This window comes from Apium graveolens, chromosome 6, assembly GCF_009905375.1.
Source record: "Apium graveolens cultivar Ventura chromosome 6, ASM990537v1, whole genome shotgun sequence".
Lineage (NCBI taxonomy): Eukaryota > Viridiplantae > Streptophyta > Magnoliopsida > Apiales > Apiaceae > Apium > Apium graveolens.
Window position 1 is genome coordinate 118295290 of NC_133652.1, and position 11247 is coordinate 118306536.

Here is an 11247-nt window from a genome sequence, read left to right on the forward strand (position 1 = left end):
AGCAGTCTTTGCCATCGGATAAAACTTCACCAGAAACTTTTACGCAAGATCTTGCCACGTAGTGATGGACCCAGCTGGTTCAGAATGTAACCAGTCTTTAGCCTTGTCCCTCAGTGAGAATGGGAAAAACCTCAACTTGATAGCCTCATCAGTCACATCATTATACTTAAAAGTGATGCAGATCTCGACAAAATTCCTTATGTGCATGTTGGGGTCTTCAGTTGCCGCTCCTCCAAAAGAAATCGAATTCTGCACCATCTGAATAGTGCCCGACTTGATTTCAAAGGTGTTAGCTTGAATAGCTGGATGAAGGATGCTTGACTGAATGTCATCAATTTTAGGCCGAGAAAAATCCATAAGAGCTGGATCAGCTTGAACAATACGATCTCCCATGTTTACTGGTTCTTTCCTCTCAGTTCCTGAATCCGAATCCTCAAAATCTAACTTCTCCGGAATATCAAGAACTTCGTCTGTCTCCTCAGCTGTATCTAAAGTCCTCTTGCGAGCACGAGAACGAGTTTGCATAAACGCTTGCTAAAGTACCTGAAACACAACCGGAAACAATAATTAACTACTACGTCCTAATCACTGAGTCCTAATGACCAATGATGGTAAGTACATAAACTAAACAAATACGCCGAGTCCCCGGCAGCGACGCCAAAAACTTGTTAGGGCAAAATCACGCACTATTTTTCACGCAAGTATACGCGTTCGCAAGTAATATAGAATACTTTCTAGTTCGTTCCCACAGAGACTTAGACTAAATTATTGTCTAATTAAACTCACTCACCAATGTATGATTACTTCTCAATGTTAAGACACTAACACTTAAGATTGTTGATTAAATATTAACTACAATTAAGTACTTAATTAATCACTTACTTAACACTTCAAATTATCAATAATAAAACACTCATGAGATCACAACTTCATTACTACTTCCTTCAATAGTCATTGTTATTACCTTTAGCATGTGACAGTGATGATATTAATCGAATAACACGAAACTGATAAAAGCCAACTTTCATTGTACTAATACCATTCTACCAAGCATCCATAATTAAGATAGAAGTTGAATAGTCATCAATTATGTTGAGTTCCTATATGTCTACAGAAATTGACAACACAACGATTTAAGCGCAAGTTATTCCTTTTGATTACATAGGGCAAATAAAACTGTTAGAGTTACCCACTAATCATGCACAACGTACATGAACCTATGCTAGCATGGCAAGTTCTAAATCTCAAGATCCACCGTCGCTTCACAAGAGATTAACACCCTATCTTATATGTTCGCGACGCACATAAGACGAATACGCACAACCAATACTAGATATCATACAATCATCACACACTAAGGTATTAAACAATTAACTAAAGAATTCCATAGTAAATCCGTTACAATCCCATGATCACGATTAGCCCATAATAGCACTTATCGTCATCATGGGTTCATATGAAATCATGATAAACAAACACAAGAAAATAATAACTAAACTAATTATATTAAAACAGAGTACGTCACAAGAGTAAATAAGTTCAAAGCAAGAAAACTAGCATCCAACGTTACAACGAAACAAGAATCACAAGAAAATATGCTTCCTCTTCGTTGCGGTGTGCTACATTGGTCTTCTTCCTTATCTCCTTCGCTCCTTGCGTAAAAACACGATCTTCTTCAATCCACACTTGTGAAAACGTCTCAAATCTACTTATATAATAGTCCCATAAAACTCAGATTACATAGAAGTGGAAACCAAACAGAAGTAGAAGTCCTGAAATAATATATCTTTTTTCCCGACCCTGCGCGGCCGCTCAGCATAGCTGAGCGGGCGCTCAGCTTACTACGCGGCCGCTCAGCAATACTGAGCGGGCGCTCAGACCTCTACTGGAAAAAATCTGATTTTGTTCCGTTTCTTCGCCGTAATCTGCCCGTTTCTTTCCTCTCACAATGGTGAACACATGCCAAGGCTTATTCTTGATGATTCCTCCCCCGAAATGCAACTAATACCCTGAAATGCATAAACACTAAAAAAACGCATCAAATACACAAAATACTTGATTTCAAGACACCAATTTAAGCCATTTTAAGACGTTCTAAGTGGTATAAAATGCCACTTATCAGTACTCGAGGGGTACAGTGATGCAAGTTGGATAGCTAAAAAATCTGGTTCCAATGGAGTGACTGGATATGTGTTTACCCTTGTGGGTGGAGCAGTGTCCTGAAAGTCTTCTAGACAGACTTTGATTACCCGGTGTACTTTTGAGGCTGAGTTGTGTGCACTTGATGCCACGGGGACGGAGGCTGAATGGTTACATGGACTCATGAGTATGTTACCTGTAGTAAGCAAGCCGCTTCCTGCCATTTCTGTTCATTGTGATAGCCGTACAACTATCGACAAAGACAGAAGTGTAAAGTATAACGCTAAAATAAAGAGACACATCCAAGTTAGACTAAAATCTATAAGGGGTCTTGTGTCTGATAGGATTATTGCTATAGAGTTCATAGGAACTCAGGATAATATAGCTGATCCGCTGACTAAAGGGATTGAGCATGCTATAGTCCTTAAGTCGAGGTTGGGGATGAGACTGGTAACCCATCATAATTCATCAACAGCGGAAACCCAATACACCTGAGAGGAGATCCCTCGAAGTGTATTCAATGTGGTAATGACAAGTTGTAAGGTTGAATTGGTAGTACCTCTACCATATACATTTAGATACTTATGTATCTGAGTCGATCCCCTATAAAACTTAAGAGGTACTTGAACTGCTAGTTAGCAAGAGTTATTTGAACTCTGAATGGGGTCAAGTCGTTTGACGAGATGATAGCAGTACATCTCTGGAGATGCCCAGCTAAGCGAATGTAATTGTGTGGTCGTAATTAGAGGAAAGGGTTATTCCTCAAAACATTCGACGAACAGGATCGAGACATGACCATTAACGTCTCAAAGCCGTAGATTGGCACCATAGCCTTTGACTTGTCGTCGTCTATGGAGTGTGGTTACACCCAACGGATAAATATTCAAGGTGAAACATTCTATCTGTATTCGGTAGCCATCGAAGTAGATGACTTAGGAGGGTTCAAACCCGGGAGGATACCGACTCTGAAAAGCAAGTCATGATAAAATCTGGTATGCAATTTAATTATGGATTTGTGGGGGATTGTTAGAAAATGGAAAGTTTGAGGCATATTTTATATATGTTCTTGATATGATTTCCGGAAACTAACACTTGGAGGTTGTTCCTTGATACGAGGACTTAAACTTTCATATTTGGATCTAAGATATTTTTTAGTGGAATCCATGAATATATTGAGACAAAGTTGCTTGTTTGAAATGGGTTATGGGGATTTTGTCCCACATTGGTATTGTAAAAGAAAGATACTGAGTTTATATAGCATCTTGTGTTAGTGTTGTTTACAACTACTAGCATAAATGGAATACTTGTGTGGCCTAGTGCTAGTGGGAACTCTTATATTTTTCTTTTCTATTACAAGTTTAATTATTTATATTGATTATTTAATTATTAATATAAAATATATTGAGTAAAAATTATTTTAATCATACTCTGAATATATTTTGTAATATTAATATTAATTAATCAGGATATAATATAAATAATAAGGAAAACCCATTTTGTTTACTTTTTCTGTTTTGTTAATTGGTGTAACACATCGAGTAAAATAGAAGAAGAGCAACTTGAGATGCCTATATATTGAGAGATATACTTGAGATTAAAATGACACAAGTCTCGGTGCCTACCTCGCAAACATATATGAGTTGCATAGGTTTTTTGGGCAAATTGAGGTGCGAGTCGCCGTTGATCATTGATAGTTCTGTGGCTAAGATTGATCTGTTGTTGTTTTATCCTGGAAGCGATATTGCTGCATTCTATCACAGCTTAAGTGGGGGCAATAATCTCTTCAAGAACAGTCAAGTCCTCTTGAAGGGTTTGGCGACTCAGCTGTTGTGTTCTTCTTATCAGAATTTGGAAAGCGATAAGAGATAAGTTTTCTTCACTTTCTTTGTCAATTACAATCTTTATAGTTTGTTATTACCTTCGTGTTTTGTTTCGTTAGTTGGTTATTTGTCATATTCTTGTTATTATATATATAACAGCCCATTGTTGCTGTGTAGTTAGAATTATAACCAACAAAATCTAATTCTTTTTTATTTTTTTTTATTTTTCAAATTTGATTCGCACTAATCCAGAAATATATCCATATATGAGTATTGCTTATTAATTTTCTAATGTTACTTAGACAGTTATATAAAATATAATTTTACTTACCGTTAATGTGCGGGAAATGGGATTCGAACCCACGATGCAGTCTTCTTGTATGTCGATTTTGTACATTGTATGTCGATTATGAACAGATAATAAATGGTAGAATATTGAACTGTTTTAGTAATTAATATTCTTTACATCCCAAATTAGTTGTTCAGATTTAAATTTTTATTAAAAAAAATATAAAATAATTAACAAAAATATAAAATCTAGTACAATAAATTATGTGTAAAAATCAAAATGAATAACTAAATTGAGGGGAAGGATTTAGTAAAGTGTTAATTTCCATATTAAGCAGTAATTAACTACTAACTAGTTATATCCAACCGGAAAACAGCTGGTTTCTCACCGCTCACCTACTTCAACTCTCAAAGCGTGTAGTCTCACGGAACAAGTTTTTTTTCACCGGATCACCCTAACGGATACCACTAAGGGCTTGTTTGTGTGGGGCTTACAGCATTTTCAATAAAAATTGAGAAGAGATTGTCAAAATTAACGTGAAAAAATAATCTTGATTGTTTAACTATTGAAATTGATGTGAAATTGATGTGTTGCCAAAAGGTTGTCAATTAAAATTGCTAACTTTTGACAAATTTCACGAATGATAAGGTATACACACTACATTATATATGACCTATCGGAACGCCTGTTTTAAAGAATGTTACATAATATATTATCCTAAATATGATACTGATGAGCTAATTTAACATTGTATTTTTTATATTAGCTTAGCCAAAAATGTGATATTACATTAAGTAAATGTTGCAGCTTTCAACATTCTTGTCAATGTGTTACCTTTGAGTATTAAAATATAAATATAATATTTTTTTAAGATTATATATTAATTTAAATTCTTTTTTCATGAATATAAGGTGATATGCAAATTTAATAAATGAGATAAATGATGCACATATATTTTATATAACAAAATTAAAAAAATATTAAAAATTTAATATATGAATTTATAAAAGTAATAATATATATAATTTTATATATGTATTTCTATATAATTTTTAAAAATAAAACTATATAAAACTGTAAATATAAGAATTTTTTAAAAGTGAAAATATATATAATTATTGCATTTTTCTAAAATAACTTAAAATTTTATTTGTAATACTAGTAATAATAATATATTAAAAATTGTACGCAAATTTTTAGACAAAAAAAATCATGATTGCTAAATGCAGTAAACTTTTACTTCATGCAGTAATCGAAAATTACAATAATATCCTTAACTCATTTTTTGTGCATCATTGATAATTTAGCTTCTTTAATGCATTCACAAACTGATTGACTGACATATATTAATGACGCCTTATTATATTAAATAGGAACAGTAATAACGAATATGCTAAAATGAATTACTCTATTTATCATACTTTTTTCAAATTTTTAGCATTTGATTCATATTTAATTTAAGAAAATATATGTACCAAAAATAAGAAAATATGTAATAACATATCAACTTCAAAAGAAATATTTTATGTTTAAGTAAAATTTAAATGAATTATTCTCATTAAAAAATGATATTAAATATAATAATTTTATATTCATATTCGTTAACTCCTTTACAAGTAAATATCGAAACTGATACCGACTTGATTTTGTTCTAGAAAAGTGAGTACTCAAAACTTGAAGAATACTCGCAATAAGTACTCGGAAGTAAAAACTAAATTTTAACCCCGAGTAAAAGTCAACTATCGAGTTTGATTGTGCGTAATCGGAGTCAAACCGAGTTTAAACTGGTTTTTTTTATAAAAGCGGAAATCAGATCGGACTAAACTTCAAAAACGAGTAAAAAGAAGTAACTGATTTTTAGAATACTGCTTAAAAGTATAAAAAAAAATTTGTACAAAGAAAATATTAATATCAATTTCAAATTAAATAACCTTAATTTTAAAGTGTACAAGCTTTTCAACTAAATATTACTCCTTCCGTACCTTTTTTTCATCACCTTTGATTTGTGTGCAGTCAAATTAACTAAAATTTATTAATACTTTATAACTGAATAAAAAAAAATATATCATTGAAAAGTACATTTGATCTACTTTAATACATAATTTTCAATTTTTTTAAATAATATAAGGGTAATATTTAATATTTGATTAAAAATTGATTAGTTTGACTGATAAAAAACGTGATTGATTAAATTAGGGTTTGTAGTTTGTGGTAAAATTAGGGCTTTACATTAATAGTTTGTAGAAGTTCTGGAATTAAGGGGCAAGCTCTGAAGAAAGCCGCCACTCATTCTTCTCGTGCTAGTCTCTAGAACTCTCTCTCTCTCTATATATATATATGTCTCTGTGTGTGTGTGTTTTATTTGTTTTATCATTTCAATCTACTAATTCTCTAATGATTCTTGTAGAAAATGCAAGGATTCTCCTTTGTTTGTTTCAAAAATTCTTAAACTGTGTAAAAACTGCAGCATAAACATCTATAAACATTTGGAAGGTATAATAATTTACTTTGTTATTGTTGTTAATTATTGCCCAAAAAATTGACGTAGACACAAAATTTTTGGTAAAGTAACCGGAGAAGAGAACAAAGTAGAAAAATTCAAAGTAGCCGGAGAGGAGAACTAAGCTTATCATATAAAAGAAAGAGTGCAGTGCCTTCTTTGTGTTGGGTGTTTATATTATGCTTGGGGCTTTGAGTATGGTATGGATACATCATTGTTCTAGTCAAAGTCCAGTATGTATCTGTTGAAGCAATTTTTGTTTCCAGTATAATCGCATCATATTCCAGAACTATGAATTTGTCCAATAGTCCTCACATCTCCCATCGACAGGCTGGACAAGACTCTTTTGCCCTTGTGTCTTGTTTGGGCGTAATCTTGAAATCCTGAGGGAAGATGTGCCTTGGAATGATCTTTGCACATGCCATGCTATCTTCATTGAGGGTGGGATTACACTTGTTGCAGCAACATAAATATTCGATGGTGTTGATTCAAGGATCTCATTTCTTCTTTGTGAGATTTGCTCTTTAGCTGGTTGATGTGTGGCATATACACTGGTCTTGCAAGGCAACAACTTCAGAAAAAATATCATCTCAAGGTAATTTACAGTAAAGGTCTAATAATTTTCAAGAAACAAATGACACTGATTTTTGCTTGCCTCGATAAAGTAAACAATTATTTCTAAATATCTGTTGTTGCAGTTGGTTAAAGTACATGTAAAGAGTTAAGTATTAATAGTTATGGTGTAGTAATACTTATATTCTAGCCACTCTCGTTTCTTATTATGTATATATTTGTAACGAGTAATGAAGTGAGCTGCAGCCTTCACGTGCTAATTCTGTTAAGAGTAATGAAGTTAACTGTTGTTAATAATGACTTTCGAGTTATGAAGTGTGTATTAAATGCTTTATAATTTGCTTTTTTTGGGCACCAGATTTGAAACTCTCAAGGATCCTGGGTGAAAATGTATTGTACTCTAGAAAGGCGACGACAAGGATTTTACCAGAAAAGTCATTTTGATCGGCTCCAATTTTGTACAAAAATTAGACTCTGCTACTAAAGAAGCACTTATGGTTAGGCATTAATTGTGAATACATTTTAGTTTTTTATATTTGAAGCATAATTGGCTTCTTTGCAATATGCAATATGAATCTTAATGTAGTCATGGTTTATTTTTATTTGGTAGAATGCAGCGGAGAAGTGCGTCTCAGTGGAGTTTGTTTTGCTTGAGCAGCAATTAAACCATTTCTGTGATCTACCTAGAACTATCAAAAACTTTGATCAGCAAATTAGTGAACTTGAAAATTGCTCATTCTGAGCATTCTTTCCAAGTTTAAGACACTGTATTTAGATTAATATTAATTTTACATGATTTGGAAACTTATTGTTGGTTGAAAGAATACACTTAAAGCAGTATGTGGAAGAGATTAGGTCTAAAAAGCTTGCAGAAGCTTGCGGTGGTTAAATCTTGTATGACTGAAAGTAAAATTCGATCCAGCTTCAAAATCTCAACAATTACCTTTAAATGTCTAGAAGTTTACGGTCCCTTATAATATTGTAAGGGGGGCATAATTGACAACATTGCAAATTGGACAATGAACATTATACAGAGACAAAATTCATGTTTGCTGATCTAAATTTATTAAGTTTTATAATTTGTAGAAAATTTCTTATACGCACATGGCACGCAACTGTATTTCTTATACCTGTTGTTGATGGCACTCAACTCTATTTCTTATATGATTTTTAGAAAATTTAACATATATTCAGACATGTGAGATCAGGGATGAGCTGTATAAACTACTTGAAGTTCAAGTAAAGGAAGCTAATGAGGAAGATTTGGAAAAACTACTTGACAACGAAATGAATTGATTGGGCTTGCGAGATTCCATTGACGCAATAGGAACGGAAATTGATAAGCTGCTCACAGATGAACTACTAACAGAGCTTCTGAAAGGTGAAAACTGTAAAGTTCACAAATTATAATGGCCTTAGTTGGTTTAATTAGTTAAGTTAATTGCGATTTTCATAAATTAGACTTGTAATTTTTGTAGTTAGTGGATTATGAATTTTGACATGTATTAGATTTATGTTGTATATTTAAACTGTACATCGGTTTTATGAAATGGTATTGTTGATGGATCATTGTGTTTTATATTTGGGATTACATAAATATCAACAATATATTTTCATTTTTTCTGTGATAAAGTGTTACATTAGATTTATAAAATATTAGTGTAGGTAGTATAAACATACCACATGCCACGTCACCACTGTGGACCCCCCCCCACATGTCATATCACCACTGTGCCCATATGCCACATCAGAATGCCATGTCATCATGCCACGTCATCACAGTGTGGGGCCCACATTGCATTCCACTTTTTTAAAAAACTTTATTCTAGTCTAAGCTAACATATATTTAGGTTACAATAGGCTTGTTTTATGTTACCTTAGGGGTCTAGGGTAACATAAATATACATGTTACAATAGGGGGATTATATTTTACCTTAGGTACCCTAAGGTATCGGTGAAAAAACTAACATAAATTTTATGTTAACTTGGGCTGTTTTTGGCATTTGGTAAGAATTTAGGAGACCTATTATAACATTTTTTGTTACTGAATGTTGTTTTTGGTGTAGTGACATATAGTGATAAAAAAGTACTATATTTCGTAAAAAAAAATTAATTTAAGAGTTATTTACAATTTAATTTAAGGTATCACAAGTCAACTTTCAAGACTTGCTGACTATTGGAGTGAAAAGTTGCTAAATTGACGTGAAATTTTGTTAAAATAAAAAAAAATATGTATGATGATTTGACAATGTCGGCAACTAATTTAACAACCCCTTACTGGAAACCTTATTTAAAACGCAACCTATGACTTATAAGTTGATAAGCCTGCGATATTTTATTGATGATTGTTTGTCGACCAAACTTATAAATTGAATTTATAACTTATAAGCTGATGATAACTTGAATTTTAGGAACGACGTATTTTTTCTCAACTTATTTAATTTTCCATTTTTATTAACTTTAGTTTTAAATTATATATTTTTAAATGTTAGTATATAATTATATTTAAAAATTATTTATTTTAGTTCATTTAGGTAAAAAAGTTTTGACTTATAAATAAAATTGTCCAAACATTTATATATTTTATAAGTATTCACATACTTATTACTTATAAGTCACTTATTCATTTTAAATTATAATTTACTTAATTTGAGATTTCCCAGATGGGCACCGAGTAAGTTTGCTTGTTTCCGTATTATCAAATTTTTTAATTGAAAAACTCAATTTTAAAAGCACAAGAATAGTGCTAATTTATCCCAAAAGAATTTTTATTTTTTTGTAATAACATAAACGAAAAATTCAAGTTTTAGTCTATTTTTTAAAGCTTTAGCAAATATTAGTATGTATATACACATGCGGCTAATATAAAAATTATCAATTACACATATCGCACTCAAATATACGTACAATTTATCAAATTATAAATATACCTACCTGGCATCCATTCTTTACGAATTCAAACCCCTAGGATCGATCATATAAAACCGGACCACAATCAAATATATTTGATTTTTAAAATCAAAAATCGCAATTACCGATTTGGATTGGGTTTCAGTTTAAAAAATCCCGGTTCAGTTATAATCGGTTCGGTTTCAATTATAAAACCGACAAATATAAAATGAAGAGAAATATAAAAACAAGAAAAATTAATGCGCGGAATTAAAAAAATAGTAATTAAAGATTTATTACAATAATTGACTTAAATACAAATAACATAACAACATTTGTTAGGTCAGAAAGGGGTTGAATACAGTGTTTAGAACAATCAAATCGAATTAAGAACACAAGTATGAAACATAGAATAATCTTTTTAATGAAACAGTATTACAATGGAACCGTCCTCTCTCAGTGATGAACAAATATCATCAGTGATGAACAAATATCACGAGAGCTGTTAGGGTTACAATGAATAATATCCTCGATTAAGATAACACTTATAGTGTAAACCCTATACTGTGTTTATATAGACACACAGTTACAAGATAATCTTCTAATTGATATCGAATATGATTCTGCATCCTAAAATCTATCAACTAGTTATCTTTTCTTCCAAGTATTCTATTCTTCATAGAATTCTTCTTCATGCATATCTCTTCTTGTTTTAGTCTCGATCTTTTTTCCTTCAATCAGCCGCCTTCCTTATCTGAAAGTCTCCTTAAGTCTTGATATTATATCCTAATAAATATCTTCTGATAACTTAAGTTCTGATAACTTAAGTTCTGATATCTTAAGTACTGACTTCAGTATAAGTACTGATTTCCAGTTAAGTCCTGATTTGTCTTGTTAGTTAAGATCTGAAAACTAAACACAAATCATTATTAGACATTACATCACAAATATATCTAACAATCTCCTCCAACTTGTAAATTAGCATAATATACAAGTTCAATAGATATTTGATGATGTCAAAAATATTAAGTATAAAT

At 31.7% G+C, this 11247-nt stretch overlaps 1 long non-coding RNA gene across 2 annotated transcripts; it reads left to right on the top strand.

The window, feature by feature from the left end:
• The first annotated feature begins 6465 nt into the window (after nucleotides 1-6465).
• LOC141667689 (uncharacterized) lies at nucleotides 6466-8807 on the top strand. 2 transcript variants are annotated; one of them, XR_012552743.1, is made up of 4 exons: nucleotides 6466-6741; nucleotides 6817-7343; nucleotides 7680-7818; nucleotides 7932-8807. It is a non-coding gene; the product is annotated as an uncharacterized LOC141667689 (long non-coding RNA). The 2 variants fall into 2 exon arrangements; XR_012552742.1 differs by having other exon boundaries at nucleotides 6466-7343.
• Nucleotides 8808-11247: the final 2440 nt, after the last annotated feature.